Genomic DNA, 15,550 nt, shown 5'->3' with positions numbered 1-15,550 from the left:
CTCTTGCTTTTTTACAGCCTGTATAATTGATAGGAACCTTCTGGGTGCATGGTGAGTGGCTCTTCTGATAAGATACATTTAAAATGTCCCCTGTTGGTGGCTTCTAATATGGGGGCTAAGGATGTGACCAAGAATGGCCTGTAATCCCGAAGCCTGCCAAGATTGCATCATTGAAACAATGCTTCCTACCAGGTGGAGAGAAAATGCAGTATTCTTACCAGAGACGTAATAGAGGCCAGAGTGCTGAACAACACTGTCCACCAGTTCGATAGCCCCATAGGGCTGGGGAAGCCACTAGTATATGGAACCTTACTGTACCCTGTTGAGGCTTAAACATGTAAGTGGCCACTATTCTTGTAGTGTCTGATATCATGAGTGGCTGAACTAGAATTGTGCCATTAGCGATACTTGGCATGCAGGCTTGGATAGATTAATGCTGGGGTTTGTTTTTTGTTTTGTTTTGTTTTATTTTTGTTTTTTTTTAAAGACAAGGTCTGGCTCAGTTGTCTAGGCTGGTCTCCATCTGCTGGACTCAAGCCATCCTCGCACCCCAGCCTCCTGAGTAGCTAGAACTACAGGCTTGTGCCACCACATCCAGCTAATGCTTAAAAAAAAAAAAAGAAAAAATACTCTTTATACCTTTTCTACCCTTCTCCATGCCCTAGGAGGCTGATCTTTAGGTACTCCTTCACCTGGGCTTCTTTGTTATCTGGAAGAGAAAGCCAGATAACAAAGAGAGAACAATGGGAGAGAAAAGTGACATTCAGGTATTTATACATCTCCACCTCCTGGGATTTTGGTGGGGCTGTGTTCCTCAGTGGAGACAGCTCCTGTCAGCGCCCTCTTTCCTACCTCCAGCTCACTCAGCTCTGATGATACTGTTCCCTCCCTCCAGATGCTAGAACTGTGCCTCTTGCTTTTTCAGGGTTGGTAACGGCTTCCCTCCCCCACCCCGTTACTAATCCCTGGGCACCTCACTGTCCCGCATTGGTTCCCTTATCCAGTTCATAACTCTGTTAGTATTGTCCCCACTGAATTCTGTTTAGTTATGTTCCTTTGCATGTTTTGTCTGTTTCTTGAGAGGACTCTGACTGATATCACTTGCCCTTATCCACCAAGGCAAGCAGTACTGTAACAAACTCCCCAGGAGTACATTGTACATTGTCAGAGAGCTGAACAAATGCTGACAAAATGAGAACTGCTGGTTGGGGCCAAACATTCCACTCTCTCGATGACCTCACCACCGAATGTACTGGATGAACTCCACTGCATTCCAGCTTAGAAAAGCTGACCAAAGATGAATGGGCTTCCAAGGAAGAAGAAACAATTCGGCCACCCATCTTTTTTGGGGGCTTCTTGTGCGACAGCCCAAAAAGACATTCTATCATCTATTAAAGTCAAAGTTCTAATCTTGTGGCCACTAGCTGCTGTAGGGATGAATGCCTAACCTCTGGCCTGTTTTGGAAACAACACCCTTTATACCTGGAAATTCCACAACAGGCTTTATATACCCAATAATTAACTATATTTGAGAAGGGGACACCTATGGCAAGAAGACTTGAAAGTGATCCAGGCATCAGTAAAGCAAACCTTGTCCTGGAGCCTCCTATCTTATTCAGATGGAATTACAGATATCAGTGATCAATCACACAGTGATTGCAGGCTTTGGAAATGAGACCCCACCTTCTTACCAAGGACAAGCCTGCAAGGACTTTCTTCTGCTGCTGTGCCTGAAACTAGCCCCTTCTGGAAAAAGAGAATGTCACTGAAAGGAAAAATGATGACTTTGCCACCTGACATTGTCACTTTGCATTGGGTCCTGTCTGAACTGAGATACCCAGAAAGTTCTGTAGCAATATGGAAATAGCATCTACAACCAATGGCACCTACAATTTGAACGTACAAGGTTCAAATCTGGTCCCCAATACCTTAGCCAACTTCAGGAACAACAGGTGGCTGCCTACCCATTAGACATGGAGAGACCCACCTACTGTTAAACCTAAGCTGTTGGCCTACTGGGGCCTCTTTGAGAAGACTTGCATCTGACAAGAAGCACGGTTCACTGGTGAAATAGCTTGCCTCCGAGGTGGGCAAATTCCGTGGAATACCAATGCCATAAATTGCTGAGGCTCACAACGCTTGCATGCTGAATAATTGGCCAAACTTCAGGTGCTATTCTTGGCTGTAGAGCATACTGCTCCCAGATTGATGGAAATGAACCTTTACACAATATGTGAACTAGGATTCTCCAAAAAACAAATATGAAGATAGGATTAGATTCATGAGAGATATATTCGGGGGCTGGGCAGAGGGCAGGAAAGTCTTATGAAGGATAAAAGAGAGGAAGCAGGAGTAGTCAAGGAGTGCCTTCAGACCATGATGCAGGTCTGACACTTGTGAAAAGAGAAGATGAAAGAAGGAGGATTTGGCAGGGAGAGTCTCGGGTTGGACTGCAGCTCTGAGAATGTCTCAGGCAGGCCAATGGAGAGTCCTCGAGCCAAAGCTGCCCAATAGAAAGTCCAGAGACACACAGAATTGGCCTGAACTAATCCCCTGCCATGCTCAGCCATTGGCTAGGAGCAGCCCAGGGGAAGTATGGTTTTGATGCAAAAGCATGGTGAGCCGCAGACTGGCATTGTCTGTCAACTCTGCTACCTGCAGCAGGAGATCTGAGTGGCATATTCCCATGGCCATCACACACAGAAACATCAGTAATAGCCTAGCTATTTAGTCAGGCATGGGCCACCTAAAGACTGAATTAATAAAGGCACATATTAATTATGTGCCTTTGGGACATAATTATGGGATCTCCCCATTGAAAAGATTATAAGTAACAAAATCTAGAGGAAAACAGCTGCCTGAAAAGACTGATCAAGCATATATGAGCATCATGTCTACCTACCACAGCCCATTGAATCTATGCTCTAACTCACCACAGTAATGGAACCACCCAAAAGACCAGGGATACCCAACCAGGAATTCTTTCATCAACACACACAGTAGCCATTGTTACTGAAAAAGCTCATACTCTTGGCCAACTGTGCCAGTCTGTCCATCGGTGACCTGATGATGTCTACAAGCCTAGTAGGTTTAGCTGTTTTGGGCTACAAGTTACACAGCACCATACTACCTTCTGCCTTGGCCAAACTAGGCACCCAGGACTTGAGGAACAGGCAGAGGAGAGTATAATCAGAAAGAGAACACTCTCTCCTCATACTCTTTTTTTGGAATAGCACACAGTTTAGAGTATCCAAGTACTTTAGGGGAACAGAAACCATGCTAGGTATTTCAAAAGAGATTTAATACAAGGAATTGTTACACATATATGGGAAGGTTGAAAGAGCAAAGGATGAATGCTGAGCTAATCCAGAAATCAAGACAGTGCTATGGTCTGACTGTTTGTGTCCTTCCAAACTGCATATGTTGAAATCCTAACCCCCAAAGTGATGGTTTTGGGAGATGGGGCCTTGGACAGGTGATTAGGTCATTAACAGGATTAGTGCCCTTATAAAAGGAACTCCAGAAAGCTGCCTTGCCTCTTCTACTATGTGAGGGCACAGTTAGAAGGCACTATCTATGAACCAGGAAGTGGGCCCTCAGCAGACACTGAATCTGCTTGGCACCTTGATCTTGGACTTCCCAGCCTCCAGAATTGTGAGGAACAAACTTCTGTTGTTTATAAGCTATCCAGTCTACAGTATTTTGTTACAGCATCCTGAACAAAGACAGACTGCCAGAAATAGTTATCACCATAGGGCTGTGGAAGCAAAGGGGAAAAGATCTTTGGTTATAGAACCTCAGGGCTAAAAAGAGGAGCCACCACTGGCTGGTGCTCCATGGGCTCCCTGAGGGCCTAATGCTCTGATCTCTCAAGAGAGGTCCCACGAAGTTGGCATTGAGATCTCTGAAAGAGGACACCTCACAGCTGGTGCTTGTATCTCATGGCAGGTAACACACAGCACATGCTCAAAACCTTGAAGGTAGGGTTGCCGGATTTAGCGCACACACACACACACACACACACGCGCGCACGCGCACACACAGGCTCACACACCACCACTGCCATCAGCATTACCACCACCAACAAAAAACAAGGGAAATAACTGAACTAAAATGGGAAAAAAAACCCCAAAAAAGTTAAATTTGAATTATTTGTAATTGCCTATGCATATATACATTTAAATAAAATAAGAATACCACATAAAACGTGATAAAAATCATTCTTTATCTGAAATAGCTGAAATAAGAAGCACATAAATTACCTACCTCCTTATTTAATTATACTTCCCTGATGATTTGGCTCTCCTTAAGTTTTCTTAGTTTTGCAGAATTTGTTTATAAAATTCCTTGCATTTACTGTCTATATTTCATTTACATTGTAACAGTTTATACAGTGTTCACAGCCAACTTATTCTTTTGCCCACTGAACATTCATTATTGAGAAAACATGCTCAACATAGCATTATGAGCTGGTATACTGAATATCTTCTGGCTGTCACTGACTGGCTGAATTTCACAAGCTTGGGGCTATGAGTGATTTACTGACTTTTAGATGTGTGGTTATTAGAGTGAGTCTGTCACTGGTTGATTTTTCAGACCATAAGTGAGCTCTAATTAATGGTGGTTACTTGTTCATGACTTGGGACTTGGACCAAATAATCATCTTTTCCTTTCTTTCCTTTTTTTTTTTTTTGAGACAAAGTCTTTCTCTGTTGCGTACACTGGAGTGCAGTCGTTTAATCTCTGGGCTCACTGCAAACTCCGCCTCCCGAGTTCAAGCGATTCTCCTGCTTCAGCCTCCTGAGTAGCCAAGATTACAGGCACTCACCATGATGCCTGGCTAATTTTTGTATTTTTAGTAGAAACGGGGTTTCGCCATGCTGGCCAGGCTGGTCTCAAACTCCTGGCCTCAGGTGATCCACCTGCCTCGGCCTCCCAAAGTGCTGGGATTACAGACATGAGCCGCTGCACCCTGCCTCATCTTTTCCTTTCTTGAATATGAAAAATCAGTACTTTTTCCTCTGAATCCCCACTTTTGGTCTACTCTCAGCCAAATCTGCAGTAGAGACCATATGGACTTTATTTGCGGATGTATGGGTTTTAGTTATGTTGCGTTTAGGTTACTTAAGATTTAACTACTATGGCAGAAAAGTAGCTCTAACTGGCAATATTTTGTTGTTTACTGAAAGATATGAATAGAGGGCATTTAGGGCATCCTGACAAAGTCAACACAGGATACAGGACACAATCAGTAAATACAGGACATGTCCTATGAAGAGAGGACCTACTTGAAGAGGGTGCCTCTTGTTTGGTACTTGGACCTTTGATATGGGACAACCTCATACCTAATGCTTTGGATACTGAAAGGGGACTCTGGGGCTGGGGTTCAGAATGCCTGAAGACCTTCAGAGGAAGGCCTGCAGAAGCTGAAAAATAGCAAGAGAATCCTCCTCGCTCCCTGCTTTCCATTCTCCTATGAGTACCTCCCAGTATCTAAAAGAAACTCAGCTTGTTAAAGCATCAGGGAAATGTAGTTTTCAGCTTTCCATGCCCCACATCACTGAGATTATACAAGGGTAGGCCCAAGCTAAGACACAAGAAATAACTAATTAACACAAGCAACAATACCCTCCTCCCATTTAGACTTCAGGGAATGGATGGAGAGTTCTCATAACTCAGATCGAGGACACCTTGATGAACGTGGACACTGACTTTGCTTTGGATAGCTCCCATGGTGCCTTATTCCTTGTATCCCTCAGTTTTTTTTTTTTTTTTTTTTTTTTTGCCAAAAAGAAAAAGACAGCTTTATTCAATAAGTGGTGTATGGAAAACTGAATTTTGGCAAACAGAAAAATAAAATCGGACCGTTATTTCAACACTATATACCAAAGTCAATTCAAAATGGATTAAAAACATAAAGATTCTTGTATTAGTTTGCTCAGGAAAATTGTCAACAAGAAAAAGAAAGAGAGAGAAAGAAGAGAAGAGAAGAAAATAAAAGAAAGACTTAAACATAAGACCAAGAACCCTAAAACTACTTGAAGAAAACATAGGGGGGTCAGATGACAGCTGAAAGAAGGAAGGAAAGAAAGAGGAAGAAAAGAAAGAAAACGTAAGGGAAACATACAAGACATTGGTGTGGGTAATGATATTTTGGATTTGATCCCAAAAGCACGGACAACAAAATTAAATATAGACAAATGGTATTACATCAAACTAAAAAGCTTCTTAGTTCATGATGTGTAGCTAAAACAAACTAAAAAACTTCTGCACAGCAAAGGAAACAATCACCAGAGTAAAGAGACAACCTATGGAATGGGAGAAAATATTTGCAAGCCAGACATCTGACAAGGGGTTGATATCCAATACATATAAGGAACTCAAACAACTCAATAGCAATGAAACAAACAAACAAAAAAGCAATTAAGGCCTGCTTTCTGCTGACCAAGTCTTCTTCCTTACCCCTCCCTAATAAGAAGGAAGAAAAAAAAAAAGGCAATTAAAAAAATGGGTAACTCCTCCTTAGTATAGTGGTAAAATTTAAACATTAAAAAAGTTTTGGGGCCAGCTCAGTGGCTCACATCTGTAATCCCAGCACTTTTGAAGGCCAAGGTGGGCAGATCGCCTGAGCCCAGGAGTTAGAGACCAGCCTGGGCAACATGGCAAAACAATCTCTACAAAAAAAAAAAAAAAAAAAAAAAAAAAATTAGCTGGGCTTCGGCCATGTTTGTGTCACTGCACTTGAGCATGCGTGACAGAGTGAGACCTTGTCTCAAAAAAAAAAAAAAAGCTTTAAGTTGTAAAAATGGGTAAGATAAAAGAGAAGGAAAGAAAAAAATGTGTAAGGAACCTGAATAGACATTTCTAGTGATGTTTTTAAAGCCATGAACCCATTTTGGCACAAAGGCTTTATCATATGCAGTCATTGACAAAATTTTTTTGTAAAGCCATCAGATATAAAAGTGTGAATTTTCTCACCTGAGTACATGACAAGAAAATGCTGAAATCAATATATAAATCAAATCATCTGTACTGGCACTGTTAATCTAGAAGAAGGTGGTTGCATAGAGAATAACAAGAATTTAGATCAGCTTATTGAAGTGGGAAAAGAAAAAAAAAAGAGCTTCAGAGGAAGGCTTTGCCTCTTAAAAAAATTAAAAATATAAGTCACTGTCAGTGTTGTGTTTGGGAGTTAGCAGCCAAAAACAAACAAACAAACAAACAAAAAGAAGTCATTGTCTGTGAAAAGAAAAGAAAAAAAAGAAAAAGACTTTGCATCCATTGAAGTATGCAGAAAAAGAAAACAATTTTTAAAATAAAATAAAGTGGGTATAGTTGGGAGCTTAGCAATGGACATACAGAATGGAGTAATAGACACTGGAGGCTCCAAAAGGTGGGAGGATGGCAGAGGGATGAGGGATGAAATCCTACCTATTGGGTACAATGTTCACTATTCTGGTGATGAGGATGCTATGCAATATACTTCACCACTATGCAATATATCAAAGCAACAAAACTGCACTTGTACTCCTAAATCCATAAAAATAAAAGATTATCTTGGCTGACACCTCTTTAAAAAATAATAAAATAAAAAAATAAAAATTTTAAAAGAGAATAGTGAGAGCAGGGCAAGGACATTTAGTCTATACTTTCAAATGGGCTTGATCATTTGAAACAATAAAGTTGTTCATTGAATCTTCACAAAGTATTATAAAAAAGTTGTTCATTGGCAGAATTTCCCAACAAGTTAGTATAGATTACATGCTCTTTGATAAAAGCAACAATATGGTTAATTTTTTTCCTCTTTAGTATTTGCTTTAAGAGAAAAATCCTAAATTTCTTCAGAGGAGGGAAAAAAGAGAGAGAGGGAGAAATCCTTAAGACTTGTAGGGATTTTTGATTTCAGTAAACCATGAAATATGAGAGTATATTTAGCAATCACGGTGATTTAGCTCATGGTAATTGGCATATGTATAATTATAATTTGCATTACAGTTATTTAAACTGAGATATTCTTGATCAGGTTGAACACATTGTGAGGAGAAGATCTCTTTCCCCAGGAAATAGGATGGAGAGAGTCTTTGGAGAATGGCCTCACTGAAATGGTAAGTCAGCTTCCTCCAGATTTTGGTAATTTCCCTACTTCTGTAATTTCTCAGTGCCCTGGCCATTTTCTGGTAAGTCATGGTCTTCCTATTGCCTTTTGTTTTCCCCCAGAGCTCGGCAAGTTTTTCTTTGTTTTTTGATACAAACTGAAAGATGCCTTTGGTTATATCTACCCACTGAAAACAAGATGCCATCTCTGGATTACACAGGGATTCGTGAAGGTATTCAAACAGTCGGAGCTTCTTCCTGCCTTTTCCCCTCTTTTGCTGGAGAACAGTGGGTTGTACCAGCTGGTTTTCAGTTATGTTCCGCAGAGATTGATGAATATTTCCTTCAAAATAGAAGTCCGCAGCACTGTGAATTACCATTCTCCAATTATAGACATGCTCCTCTGTAGGCAACACTCCATAGCAGCTGGAATTTCCTTTGACATGAGGATGATGGTTGATTAAAGCCAGGTAATTTTTGTAATCTGGCGAGTACTGAAGATCTCCAGTTGAATGTTGCCTCAGAACCTCAAAGCATCCTCAAATGCTTGACCCAGCTTCTCTTGTTCAACACATGTCATATTTCATTAATAAAATGACAATTCTGTTCCTTAGCAATTGTTGCAGGAAGACACTTCAACCCTTTATAGAGATGTTTCATTAATATCAGAATGGTAAATTCAATGGTAGGCTATCATGAAAATAAAAAATTATTTTCCAGTGCAATGGCTCTGTCCATCAGTGGCCAAAGCAGCATCCACTTGTACACAGTGGAAATAACCTTCCCGTCCCCTGAAACACATGTCTGCCTCTCCTATATCACTCAGTTTTTGAAGTGGGCTTTGTGAAACAGTGGAAGTTATCAGTGGTTAACCCACAGTTTGTATGTGGGTTAACCTTGTAATCAAGGCTTTCTTTATAATAAATGTACCTTGAATCTTTCCGTTACCACCCCCCCTTCATCTTATTTCCTTTTATTCAAGCTATCAGAATAGCTTCCTGATTACTCTCTTTCAATTACAGGCTGACATTTGTCTATTTGTTAAAAAATGTACATGTCATATACACCATGGAATACTATGCACCCATAAAAAGGAATGAGATCATGTCCTTTGCAGGGACATGGATGAAGCTGGAAACCATCATCCTCAGGAAACACAGGAACAGAAAACCGAAAACTGCATGTTCTCACTTATAGGTGGGAGTTGAATGATGAGAATACATGGACACAGGGAGGGGAACATCACACACCAGGGCCTGTTGCGGGGTGGGGGCGAGGGAAGGGAGAGCATTAGGACAAATAGCTAATGTATGCATGGCTTAAAACCTAGATGATGGGTTGATAGGTGTGGCAAACCCGCCATGGCACACGTATATGTATGTAACAAACCTGCATGTTTTGCACTTTTATCCTAGAACTGAAAGTAAAATAAAAAGAAAAAAATACATGTCTATAATATTAATCTTCCTAAAGCAATGCTTTCACATGTCAGTCCCTTGCTTTCAAAAAAATCTGTTATAGCATTTTGTTGATCACAGAGTATTACCAAACCTCCTTACTTGGCAGTTTAAGCCTTCTGGAAACTTCTATTTCTTCAACAAACACTTCTTTTTATTACACAAATAATTCATAGTAATATATAAAGAAAAAATACTGTGCCTTCCCCAAGTCCCATGAAATCTTAGTTGTGTGTTTTCCTCATGTAAACATAGACATATAAGAAATGTACAATGTGGCTGGGCGTGGCGGCTCACACCTGTAATCCCAGCACTTTGGGATGCCAAAGTGGGTGGATCACCTGAGGTCAGGAGTTCAAGACCAGCCTAGTCAATATGGCGAAACCTCATCTCTACTAAAAATACAAAAATTAGCTGGGCGTGGTGGCAGGCGCCTGTAATCCCAACTACTCAGGAGGCTGAGGTGGGAGAATTCCTTGAACCCAGGAGGCCGAAGTTGCAGAGAACCGAGATGGCACCACTGCACTCCAGCCTGGGTGACAGAATCAGAATCTGTCTAAAAAAAAAAAAAAAAAAAAGAAAAAAAAGAAATGTACAAATGTTTTTTAAAATGGTTATTCTTTTATTATTCTACAGCTTGTATTTTTAACAAATTGTGAAGTATTTTCCTTCTTAGGAAATACTCACTTACATTATCATTATTAATGACTATAAGAGTGTTCCTTAATATGAATGCATCATATTTTATTTAATCAGTCTCTTATTGTGAGAAATTTAGAAATTTTTATAATAAACAATGCAGTAATAAATATCTTTAAACATTCATTTTTTGTGATTTGTTTTAATGAGTTATGCTCACTGCATACATTTTAGGTGTGGCATTGCTGGGTCAAAAGTTGCAGGATTTTTTAGTTTGTCATATATTTCTAATTGGCTCCCCAAAATAGCCTCAGACAAAATATTGAGTTCCAGATGTAGAAGTAGTATAGACCACATTCTCTGACCCAAATATAGTAAAACCAGAAATGAATAATAAATATGTAATCCCCAAAGCCCAACCATTTGACCTTGAAAAACAAACAAGTAAAGGCATCCTCTTAAAAACTCTTTGGTCAAAGAAGAAATTAAAACTGACATTACAAAATTATTTGACAGGGATGACAACCAGAATGGCATATAATAATTTTTAAAAATTTTTCTGCCAAAACTGCACCTACAAGCAAATTTAAAGCTCGAATATTTTCTGTATTAAAAAAAAAGAAAAGTAAATATACAAAGCATCCCACTCAACTTAGCAAAGAACAAATATACTCGGGGGAAGCAATAGATAGATAAATTAAGGTAAAGGCAGTATGGAAGGAATTCGGGGTAGGAAATAGTGGAATTGATGGATAAGTTCAATATCTTGCTCCGTGTGTGTATGTGTGTGTGTGCACGTGTGCGTGCTCAAAGGAAGAGGGACCACATGGAACACTCTCATGTTTTGCTGACAGTTCAGCAGGCAAGAAAAACTTGACATTCACAGTGGGATTACCCAGGATAAAATCAGTCTCAGCAGAGTGTCATGAAAGTACAAAGGTGGAAGTGATTAATTTAGTGGAGGGCGGGCCAGTGAGGGAAAGCTTCACAGAGAATGTGACAGCTGAGTCGAGCATTATGGAATGGTAAGATTTTGCCAAGCAAAATGCTTGTAGAGAGGGAGTGAAGTCTAGGTGTGGTGGTAACAGTGGGGGATTGTTTTTAAAGCGCTGGAATTATTTTTCATGCCTAATCAGTTCTAGACATCTATGGGACTGTTAACTATACAGCCTTATCGTTTTAAATAATGTGCTTTCTTTTAGAGGTAGAATTCTTCTGATTCAGGCAATCTATTTTTAGAGCCTGCTTTATATTTGTAGCAATTATGATGGAAAATGAACTTCCTAGAAATTAAATGTGTCATTTTATATCTTATCTGTAATGAGCTGATGATGTTAGCATGCAAAGATATATTTAGTACCTACTTTATCTGATGAAAAGAATATATTGCGTGGATCCAAGTGTGGTCAAATAATGGAAAGTCTGTTAAAGCCATATGGAAATCTTTTCATTAATTTTAAATATTTAGGAATTTATCTGTTGACTATCCCATGACTAAGTTACAGTATTTTATATAATAAATATAGAATAAGAAAAATAAGGTCTGTATCACTTCTCTTTCTAAAAAGGTATTTTAAGTTATCTTTGTTGTTATGAGTGTTTTCAAAATGCAAACTTCTAAATTTAGTATGATTCTATCTTGAGGGAGAAGAAACAATAATATCCTCTCACTATGTGTATATGTATGTGTGAGATGTATGTTTGTAAAAGCATAGAAGATAGAAAAAGGTAGCTGTTAAAACTAGTGCCCTGGGGATGGAGAGGGGGAGATTCTAGAAAAGGTGAGTGAGAAAAATAAAAGGGAATGAAGAAAGATGGTTAGTTCTTTTTATACATTTGTGTTGTTTTGTTGTGGTGGTAACTGGTCATTTTATAATTTTGGAAGAAGAGGTATTAAAGCTTTTGGAAATACAAGACAATTACGGTTCAGGGGGGCAGCTCTTTACTAATGCTGGGTTGGTTAAGGTATTTGAGGCCAGCATCTATCATTTCTTGGCTACTATAGAGTGCACTGGCTACATTGAGACTTCATGGTCCCAAGCTTGCTGAAAAGGATGAACTTCAACCCTAGGCTGGCCTTTTTTTTTTTTTTTTTTTTTTGAGTAGGACAAGAAGGGGATTCTGACTGCTAGAAAGTTGGAAGAGCTAGAATCTAGTCCTCCCTGGGCATTTGATGACCCATGACCTTGGGAAAGTCACACCTCTCTGGGCTTCAGTATCCTCCCACATGAGGGAGAAGAAAGAGATAATCACGACAATTCCCTCCAGTTCTAAAACACTGTGATTCCAACCTGCAGTCTATTTTAGCAGGTCTTATTATTTCCCCTTGAAATAAACCCCTGAAATAGTTTCTGAATAATACTCAGTACCTCAACATCACAGCTATTGTTGATTCATTTTTTATGACTCCCATGATCCTAACTAAATGTCATTCACATAACAAGTATTTAAAAACATAAATCTTATGAGGGAAACAAAAAAAGTAGAGAAGAAGACCTTTCTCATGCTTCTAGTGAAGTTGTGCAGAAAATACGTGTATTCTATCAAGCTGAGAGAAGCCATTCTATGAAATAAACATGAAATTACAAAATAGAATAATAAAGTCTCTACCTAAAAGTGCCATAGAAGTAAAGAAACAACTATAATATATATGGTGATGTAGTTTGAATGTGTGTCCCAGCCCAAATCTCATAATGAAATGTAATCCCCAACATTGGAGGTGGGACCTGGTGGGAGGTGATTGGATCATGGGGGCAGAATTCTCATGCATGGTTTAGCACCATCCCTGTTGGTACTGTTCTCATGATAGATAGTAAGTTCTCATGAGATCTGGTTGTTTATGTAGCACCTCCCCACCTCATTCTCTCTTGCTCCTGCTATATAAGACAACTCCTCCCCCTTCACCTTCCGCCATGGTCAGAAGCTTCCTGAGGTCTCCCCAGAAGCAGATGCCACTATGCTTCCTGTACAGCCTGCAGAACCGTGAGACAACTAAACCTCTTTTCTTTATAAATTGCCCAGTCCTAGGCATTTCTTTATAGCAATGCAAGAATGGACTAACACATGTGGTGATTGCTTGAATAATAATAATATGTCCTAGGTGGCACCAAAGTGTAAAGAAGGAAACAAAAACTGTACTTGGGAAGTGGAGGAATCCTTCTACAAAAGGATCAGAGGAAAGAGAACGTGAAAGGGAATGCAAATTGACACTGCTTAATGGCAGAAATGAAGGTTGATGGAGCACTGTGCCCTGCCCAATGCTAGAGACAAAGGGAGAGCAATATTAACCAAGGCAGCTTTGAGTATAGTGTCCCGCCCCTTTAGAGAAAAGTTTAGAATAGCTCCCCATACTCATATTTTGTAGTTAGTGAAGTTGAGTCTCAGAGACACCAAGAGACATGCTAAAAGACACAAAATCAGGAAGCAGTGTACTGGAAACACATGATGGATCCATCTCCAAAGCACCTCCTCTTCCTGTTCTACCATGCTGCCTCCTTGAAGGAAACAAGGTGAAGCTAAGTCCTAGGAGAGACCCATTCTCCTCAGGGAAAGGCAACAGCAAATTTGATTTGTGTAACAAAAATATATTCCATATGTAGAAATTGACAAACTGAATTTAAAATTTAGTCAAAAAGGCAAAGGACCTAGAATAGCCAAAACAATCTTCAGAAAGAAAAAGTCTGAAGGTCTTAACTTCAGGACTTAATAAAAGCTGCAGTCAGGCTGGGCACGGTGGCTCATGGCTGCAATCCCAGCACTTTGGGAGGCCAAGGCAGGTGGATCACTTGAGGTCAGGAGTTTGAGACTAGCCTGGCCAACATGGTAAAACCCTGTCTCTATTAAAAATACCTAAAGTTAGCCGGATGTGGTGGCGAGTACCTGTAGTTCCAGCTACTTGGGAGGCTGAGGCAGGAGAATCGCTTTATGTAGGCATAAACCTGGGAGGCAGAGGTTGCAGTGGGCCAAGATTGCACCACCACACTCCAGCCTGAGTGACAGAGTGAGACTCTATCTCAAAAAAAAAAAAAAAAAGCTGCAATTATCAAGACAGTGTGGTATTAGTGAAATAAATGACAGATCCATGAAACAGAATGAAGAAACCTGAAATAGAATCACATGTATATGATGAGGGTCCCAAAACCTTTTTGTATATACAGTACAGTAGAGAGAAGAAAGCTTTCTTAGGGTGCTTTAACCCACTCTACTGAGGTATAATTTATATACAATATTATGCTTTCAGTTCAATGAGTTTTGACAGGTGTATAAGCCTGTGTAACCATTATCACAATGTTCTACATTTTCAATACCCTCAGAGAATTCCTTTGTCCCTCTTTGCTGCCAGTTCCTCCCCAAGCCTCAGCCCCAAGCAACTGCTGATCTGCTGTCACTGTAGATGAGTTATGCCTTTTCTAGAATGTCCTATGCCTGGACTCATACCATATATAGTCTTTTGTGTCTAACATATTTATGATGAAATATTGGAAACATTCCCTTTGAGACTGGGAATGAGACAGAGATTTCCACTATCACTGCTTAAATTCAACATTGTACTGAAGGATTTAGTCAGTGAAGTAAGGCAAGAAAATAAAATATATGGTAAAAGATATTGAAAAGAAGAAATAAAACTGTATAATTTGCAGATTATATCATTATGTGTTTTGAAAACCCAAAAGAATCTACAGAAAAATGTTAGTTACTATGAGTGCATCTTCAGTTTCCTGAATATAAAATCAATATATAAAATTATATTTCTAGGCCAGGCACAGTGGCTCATGCCTGTAATCCTAGCACTTTGGGAGGCCAAGGTAGGCAGATTGCCTGAGCTCAGGAGTTCAAGATCAGCCTGGGAAACATGGTGAAAACCCATCTCTACCAAAAATACAAAAAAATTAGCTGGGCATGGTGGTGCATGCCTGTAGTCCCAGCTACTCAGGGCTGAGGCACAAGAATCATTTGAACCCAGGAGGCAGCAGAGGTTGCAGTGAGCCAAGATTGTGCCACTGCACTCCAGCCTGGGAAACAGTGAGACTCTGTTTCAAAAAGAAAAAAATATATATTTCTATACATAAACCACACAATTAGAAAGCTGAAATTTAAAAAGGTAACATTTACAATAGCAATGAAAAATAGAACCTGGAAAGAAATCTAACAAAATTTGTGCAAGAATTATTGGAAAAAAATTATAAAACCAATAAAAGGCATTTTAAAATACCTAAATAAATGAAGAACTATAACTTTTTAACTTACTACAAATAAATTGGTTTAAAAACTCCATATCATAGAAATATAAATGATCACAAATTGATCTGAACATCCAACAATAAAAATACAAACCTCAATGGATACTTTGGTAAAATTTG

The 15,550-nt window shown here is 39.5% G+C and overlaps 1 pseudogene; it reads right to left on the bottom strand.

Moving 5' to 3' along the window:
* Nucleotides 1–7,931: 7,931 nt before the first annotated feature.
* Nucleotides 7,932–8,742, bottom strand: LOC129029590 (transcription factor Spi-C-like; annotated as a pseudogene).
* Nucleotides 8,743–15,550: the final 6,808 nt, after the last annotated feature.

The sequence above is a fragment of the Pongo pygmaeus genome, chromosome 9 (genome assembly GCF_028885625.2).
Source record: "Pongo pygmaeus isolate AG05252 chromosome 9, NHGRI_mPonPyg2-v2.0_pri, whole genome shotgun sequence".
NCBI lineage: Eukaryota > Metazoa > Chordata > Mammalia > Primates > Hominidae > Pongo > Pongo pygmaeus.
Note: the sequence above shows the minus strand (reverse complement) of the source record. Positions and strands in the feature narration are given on the sequence as shown.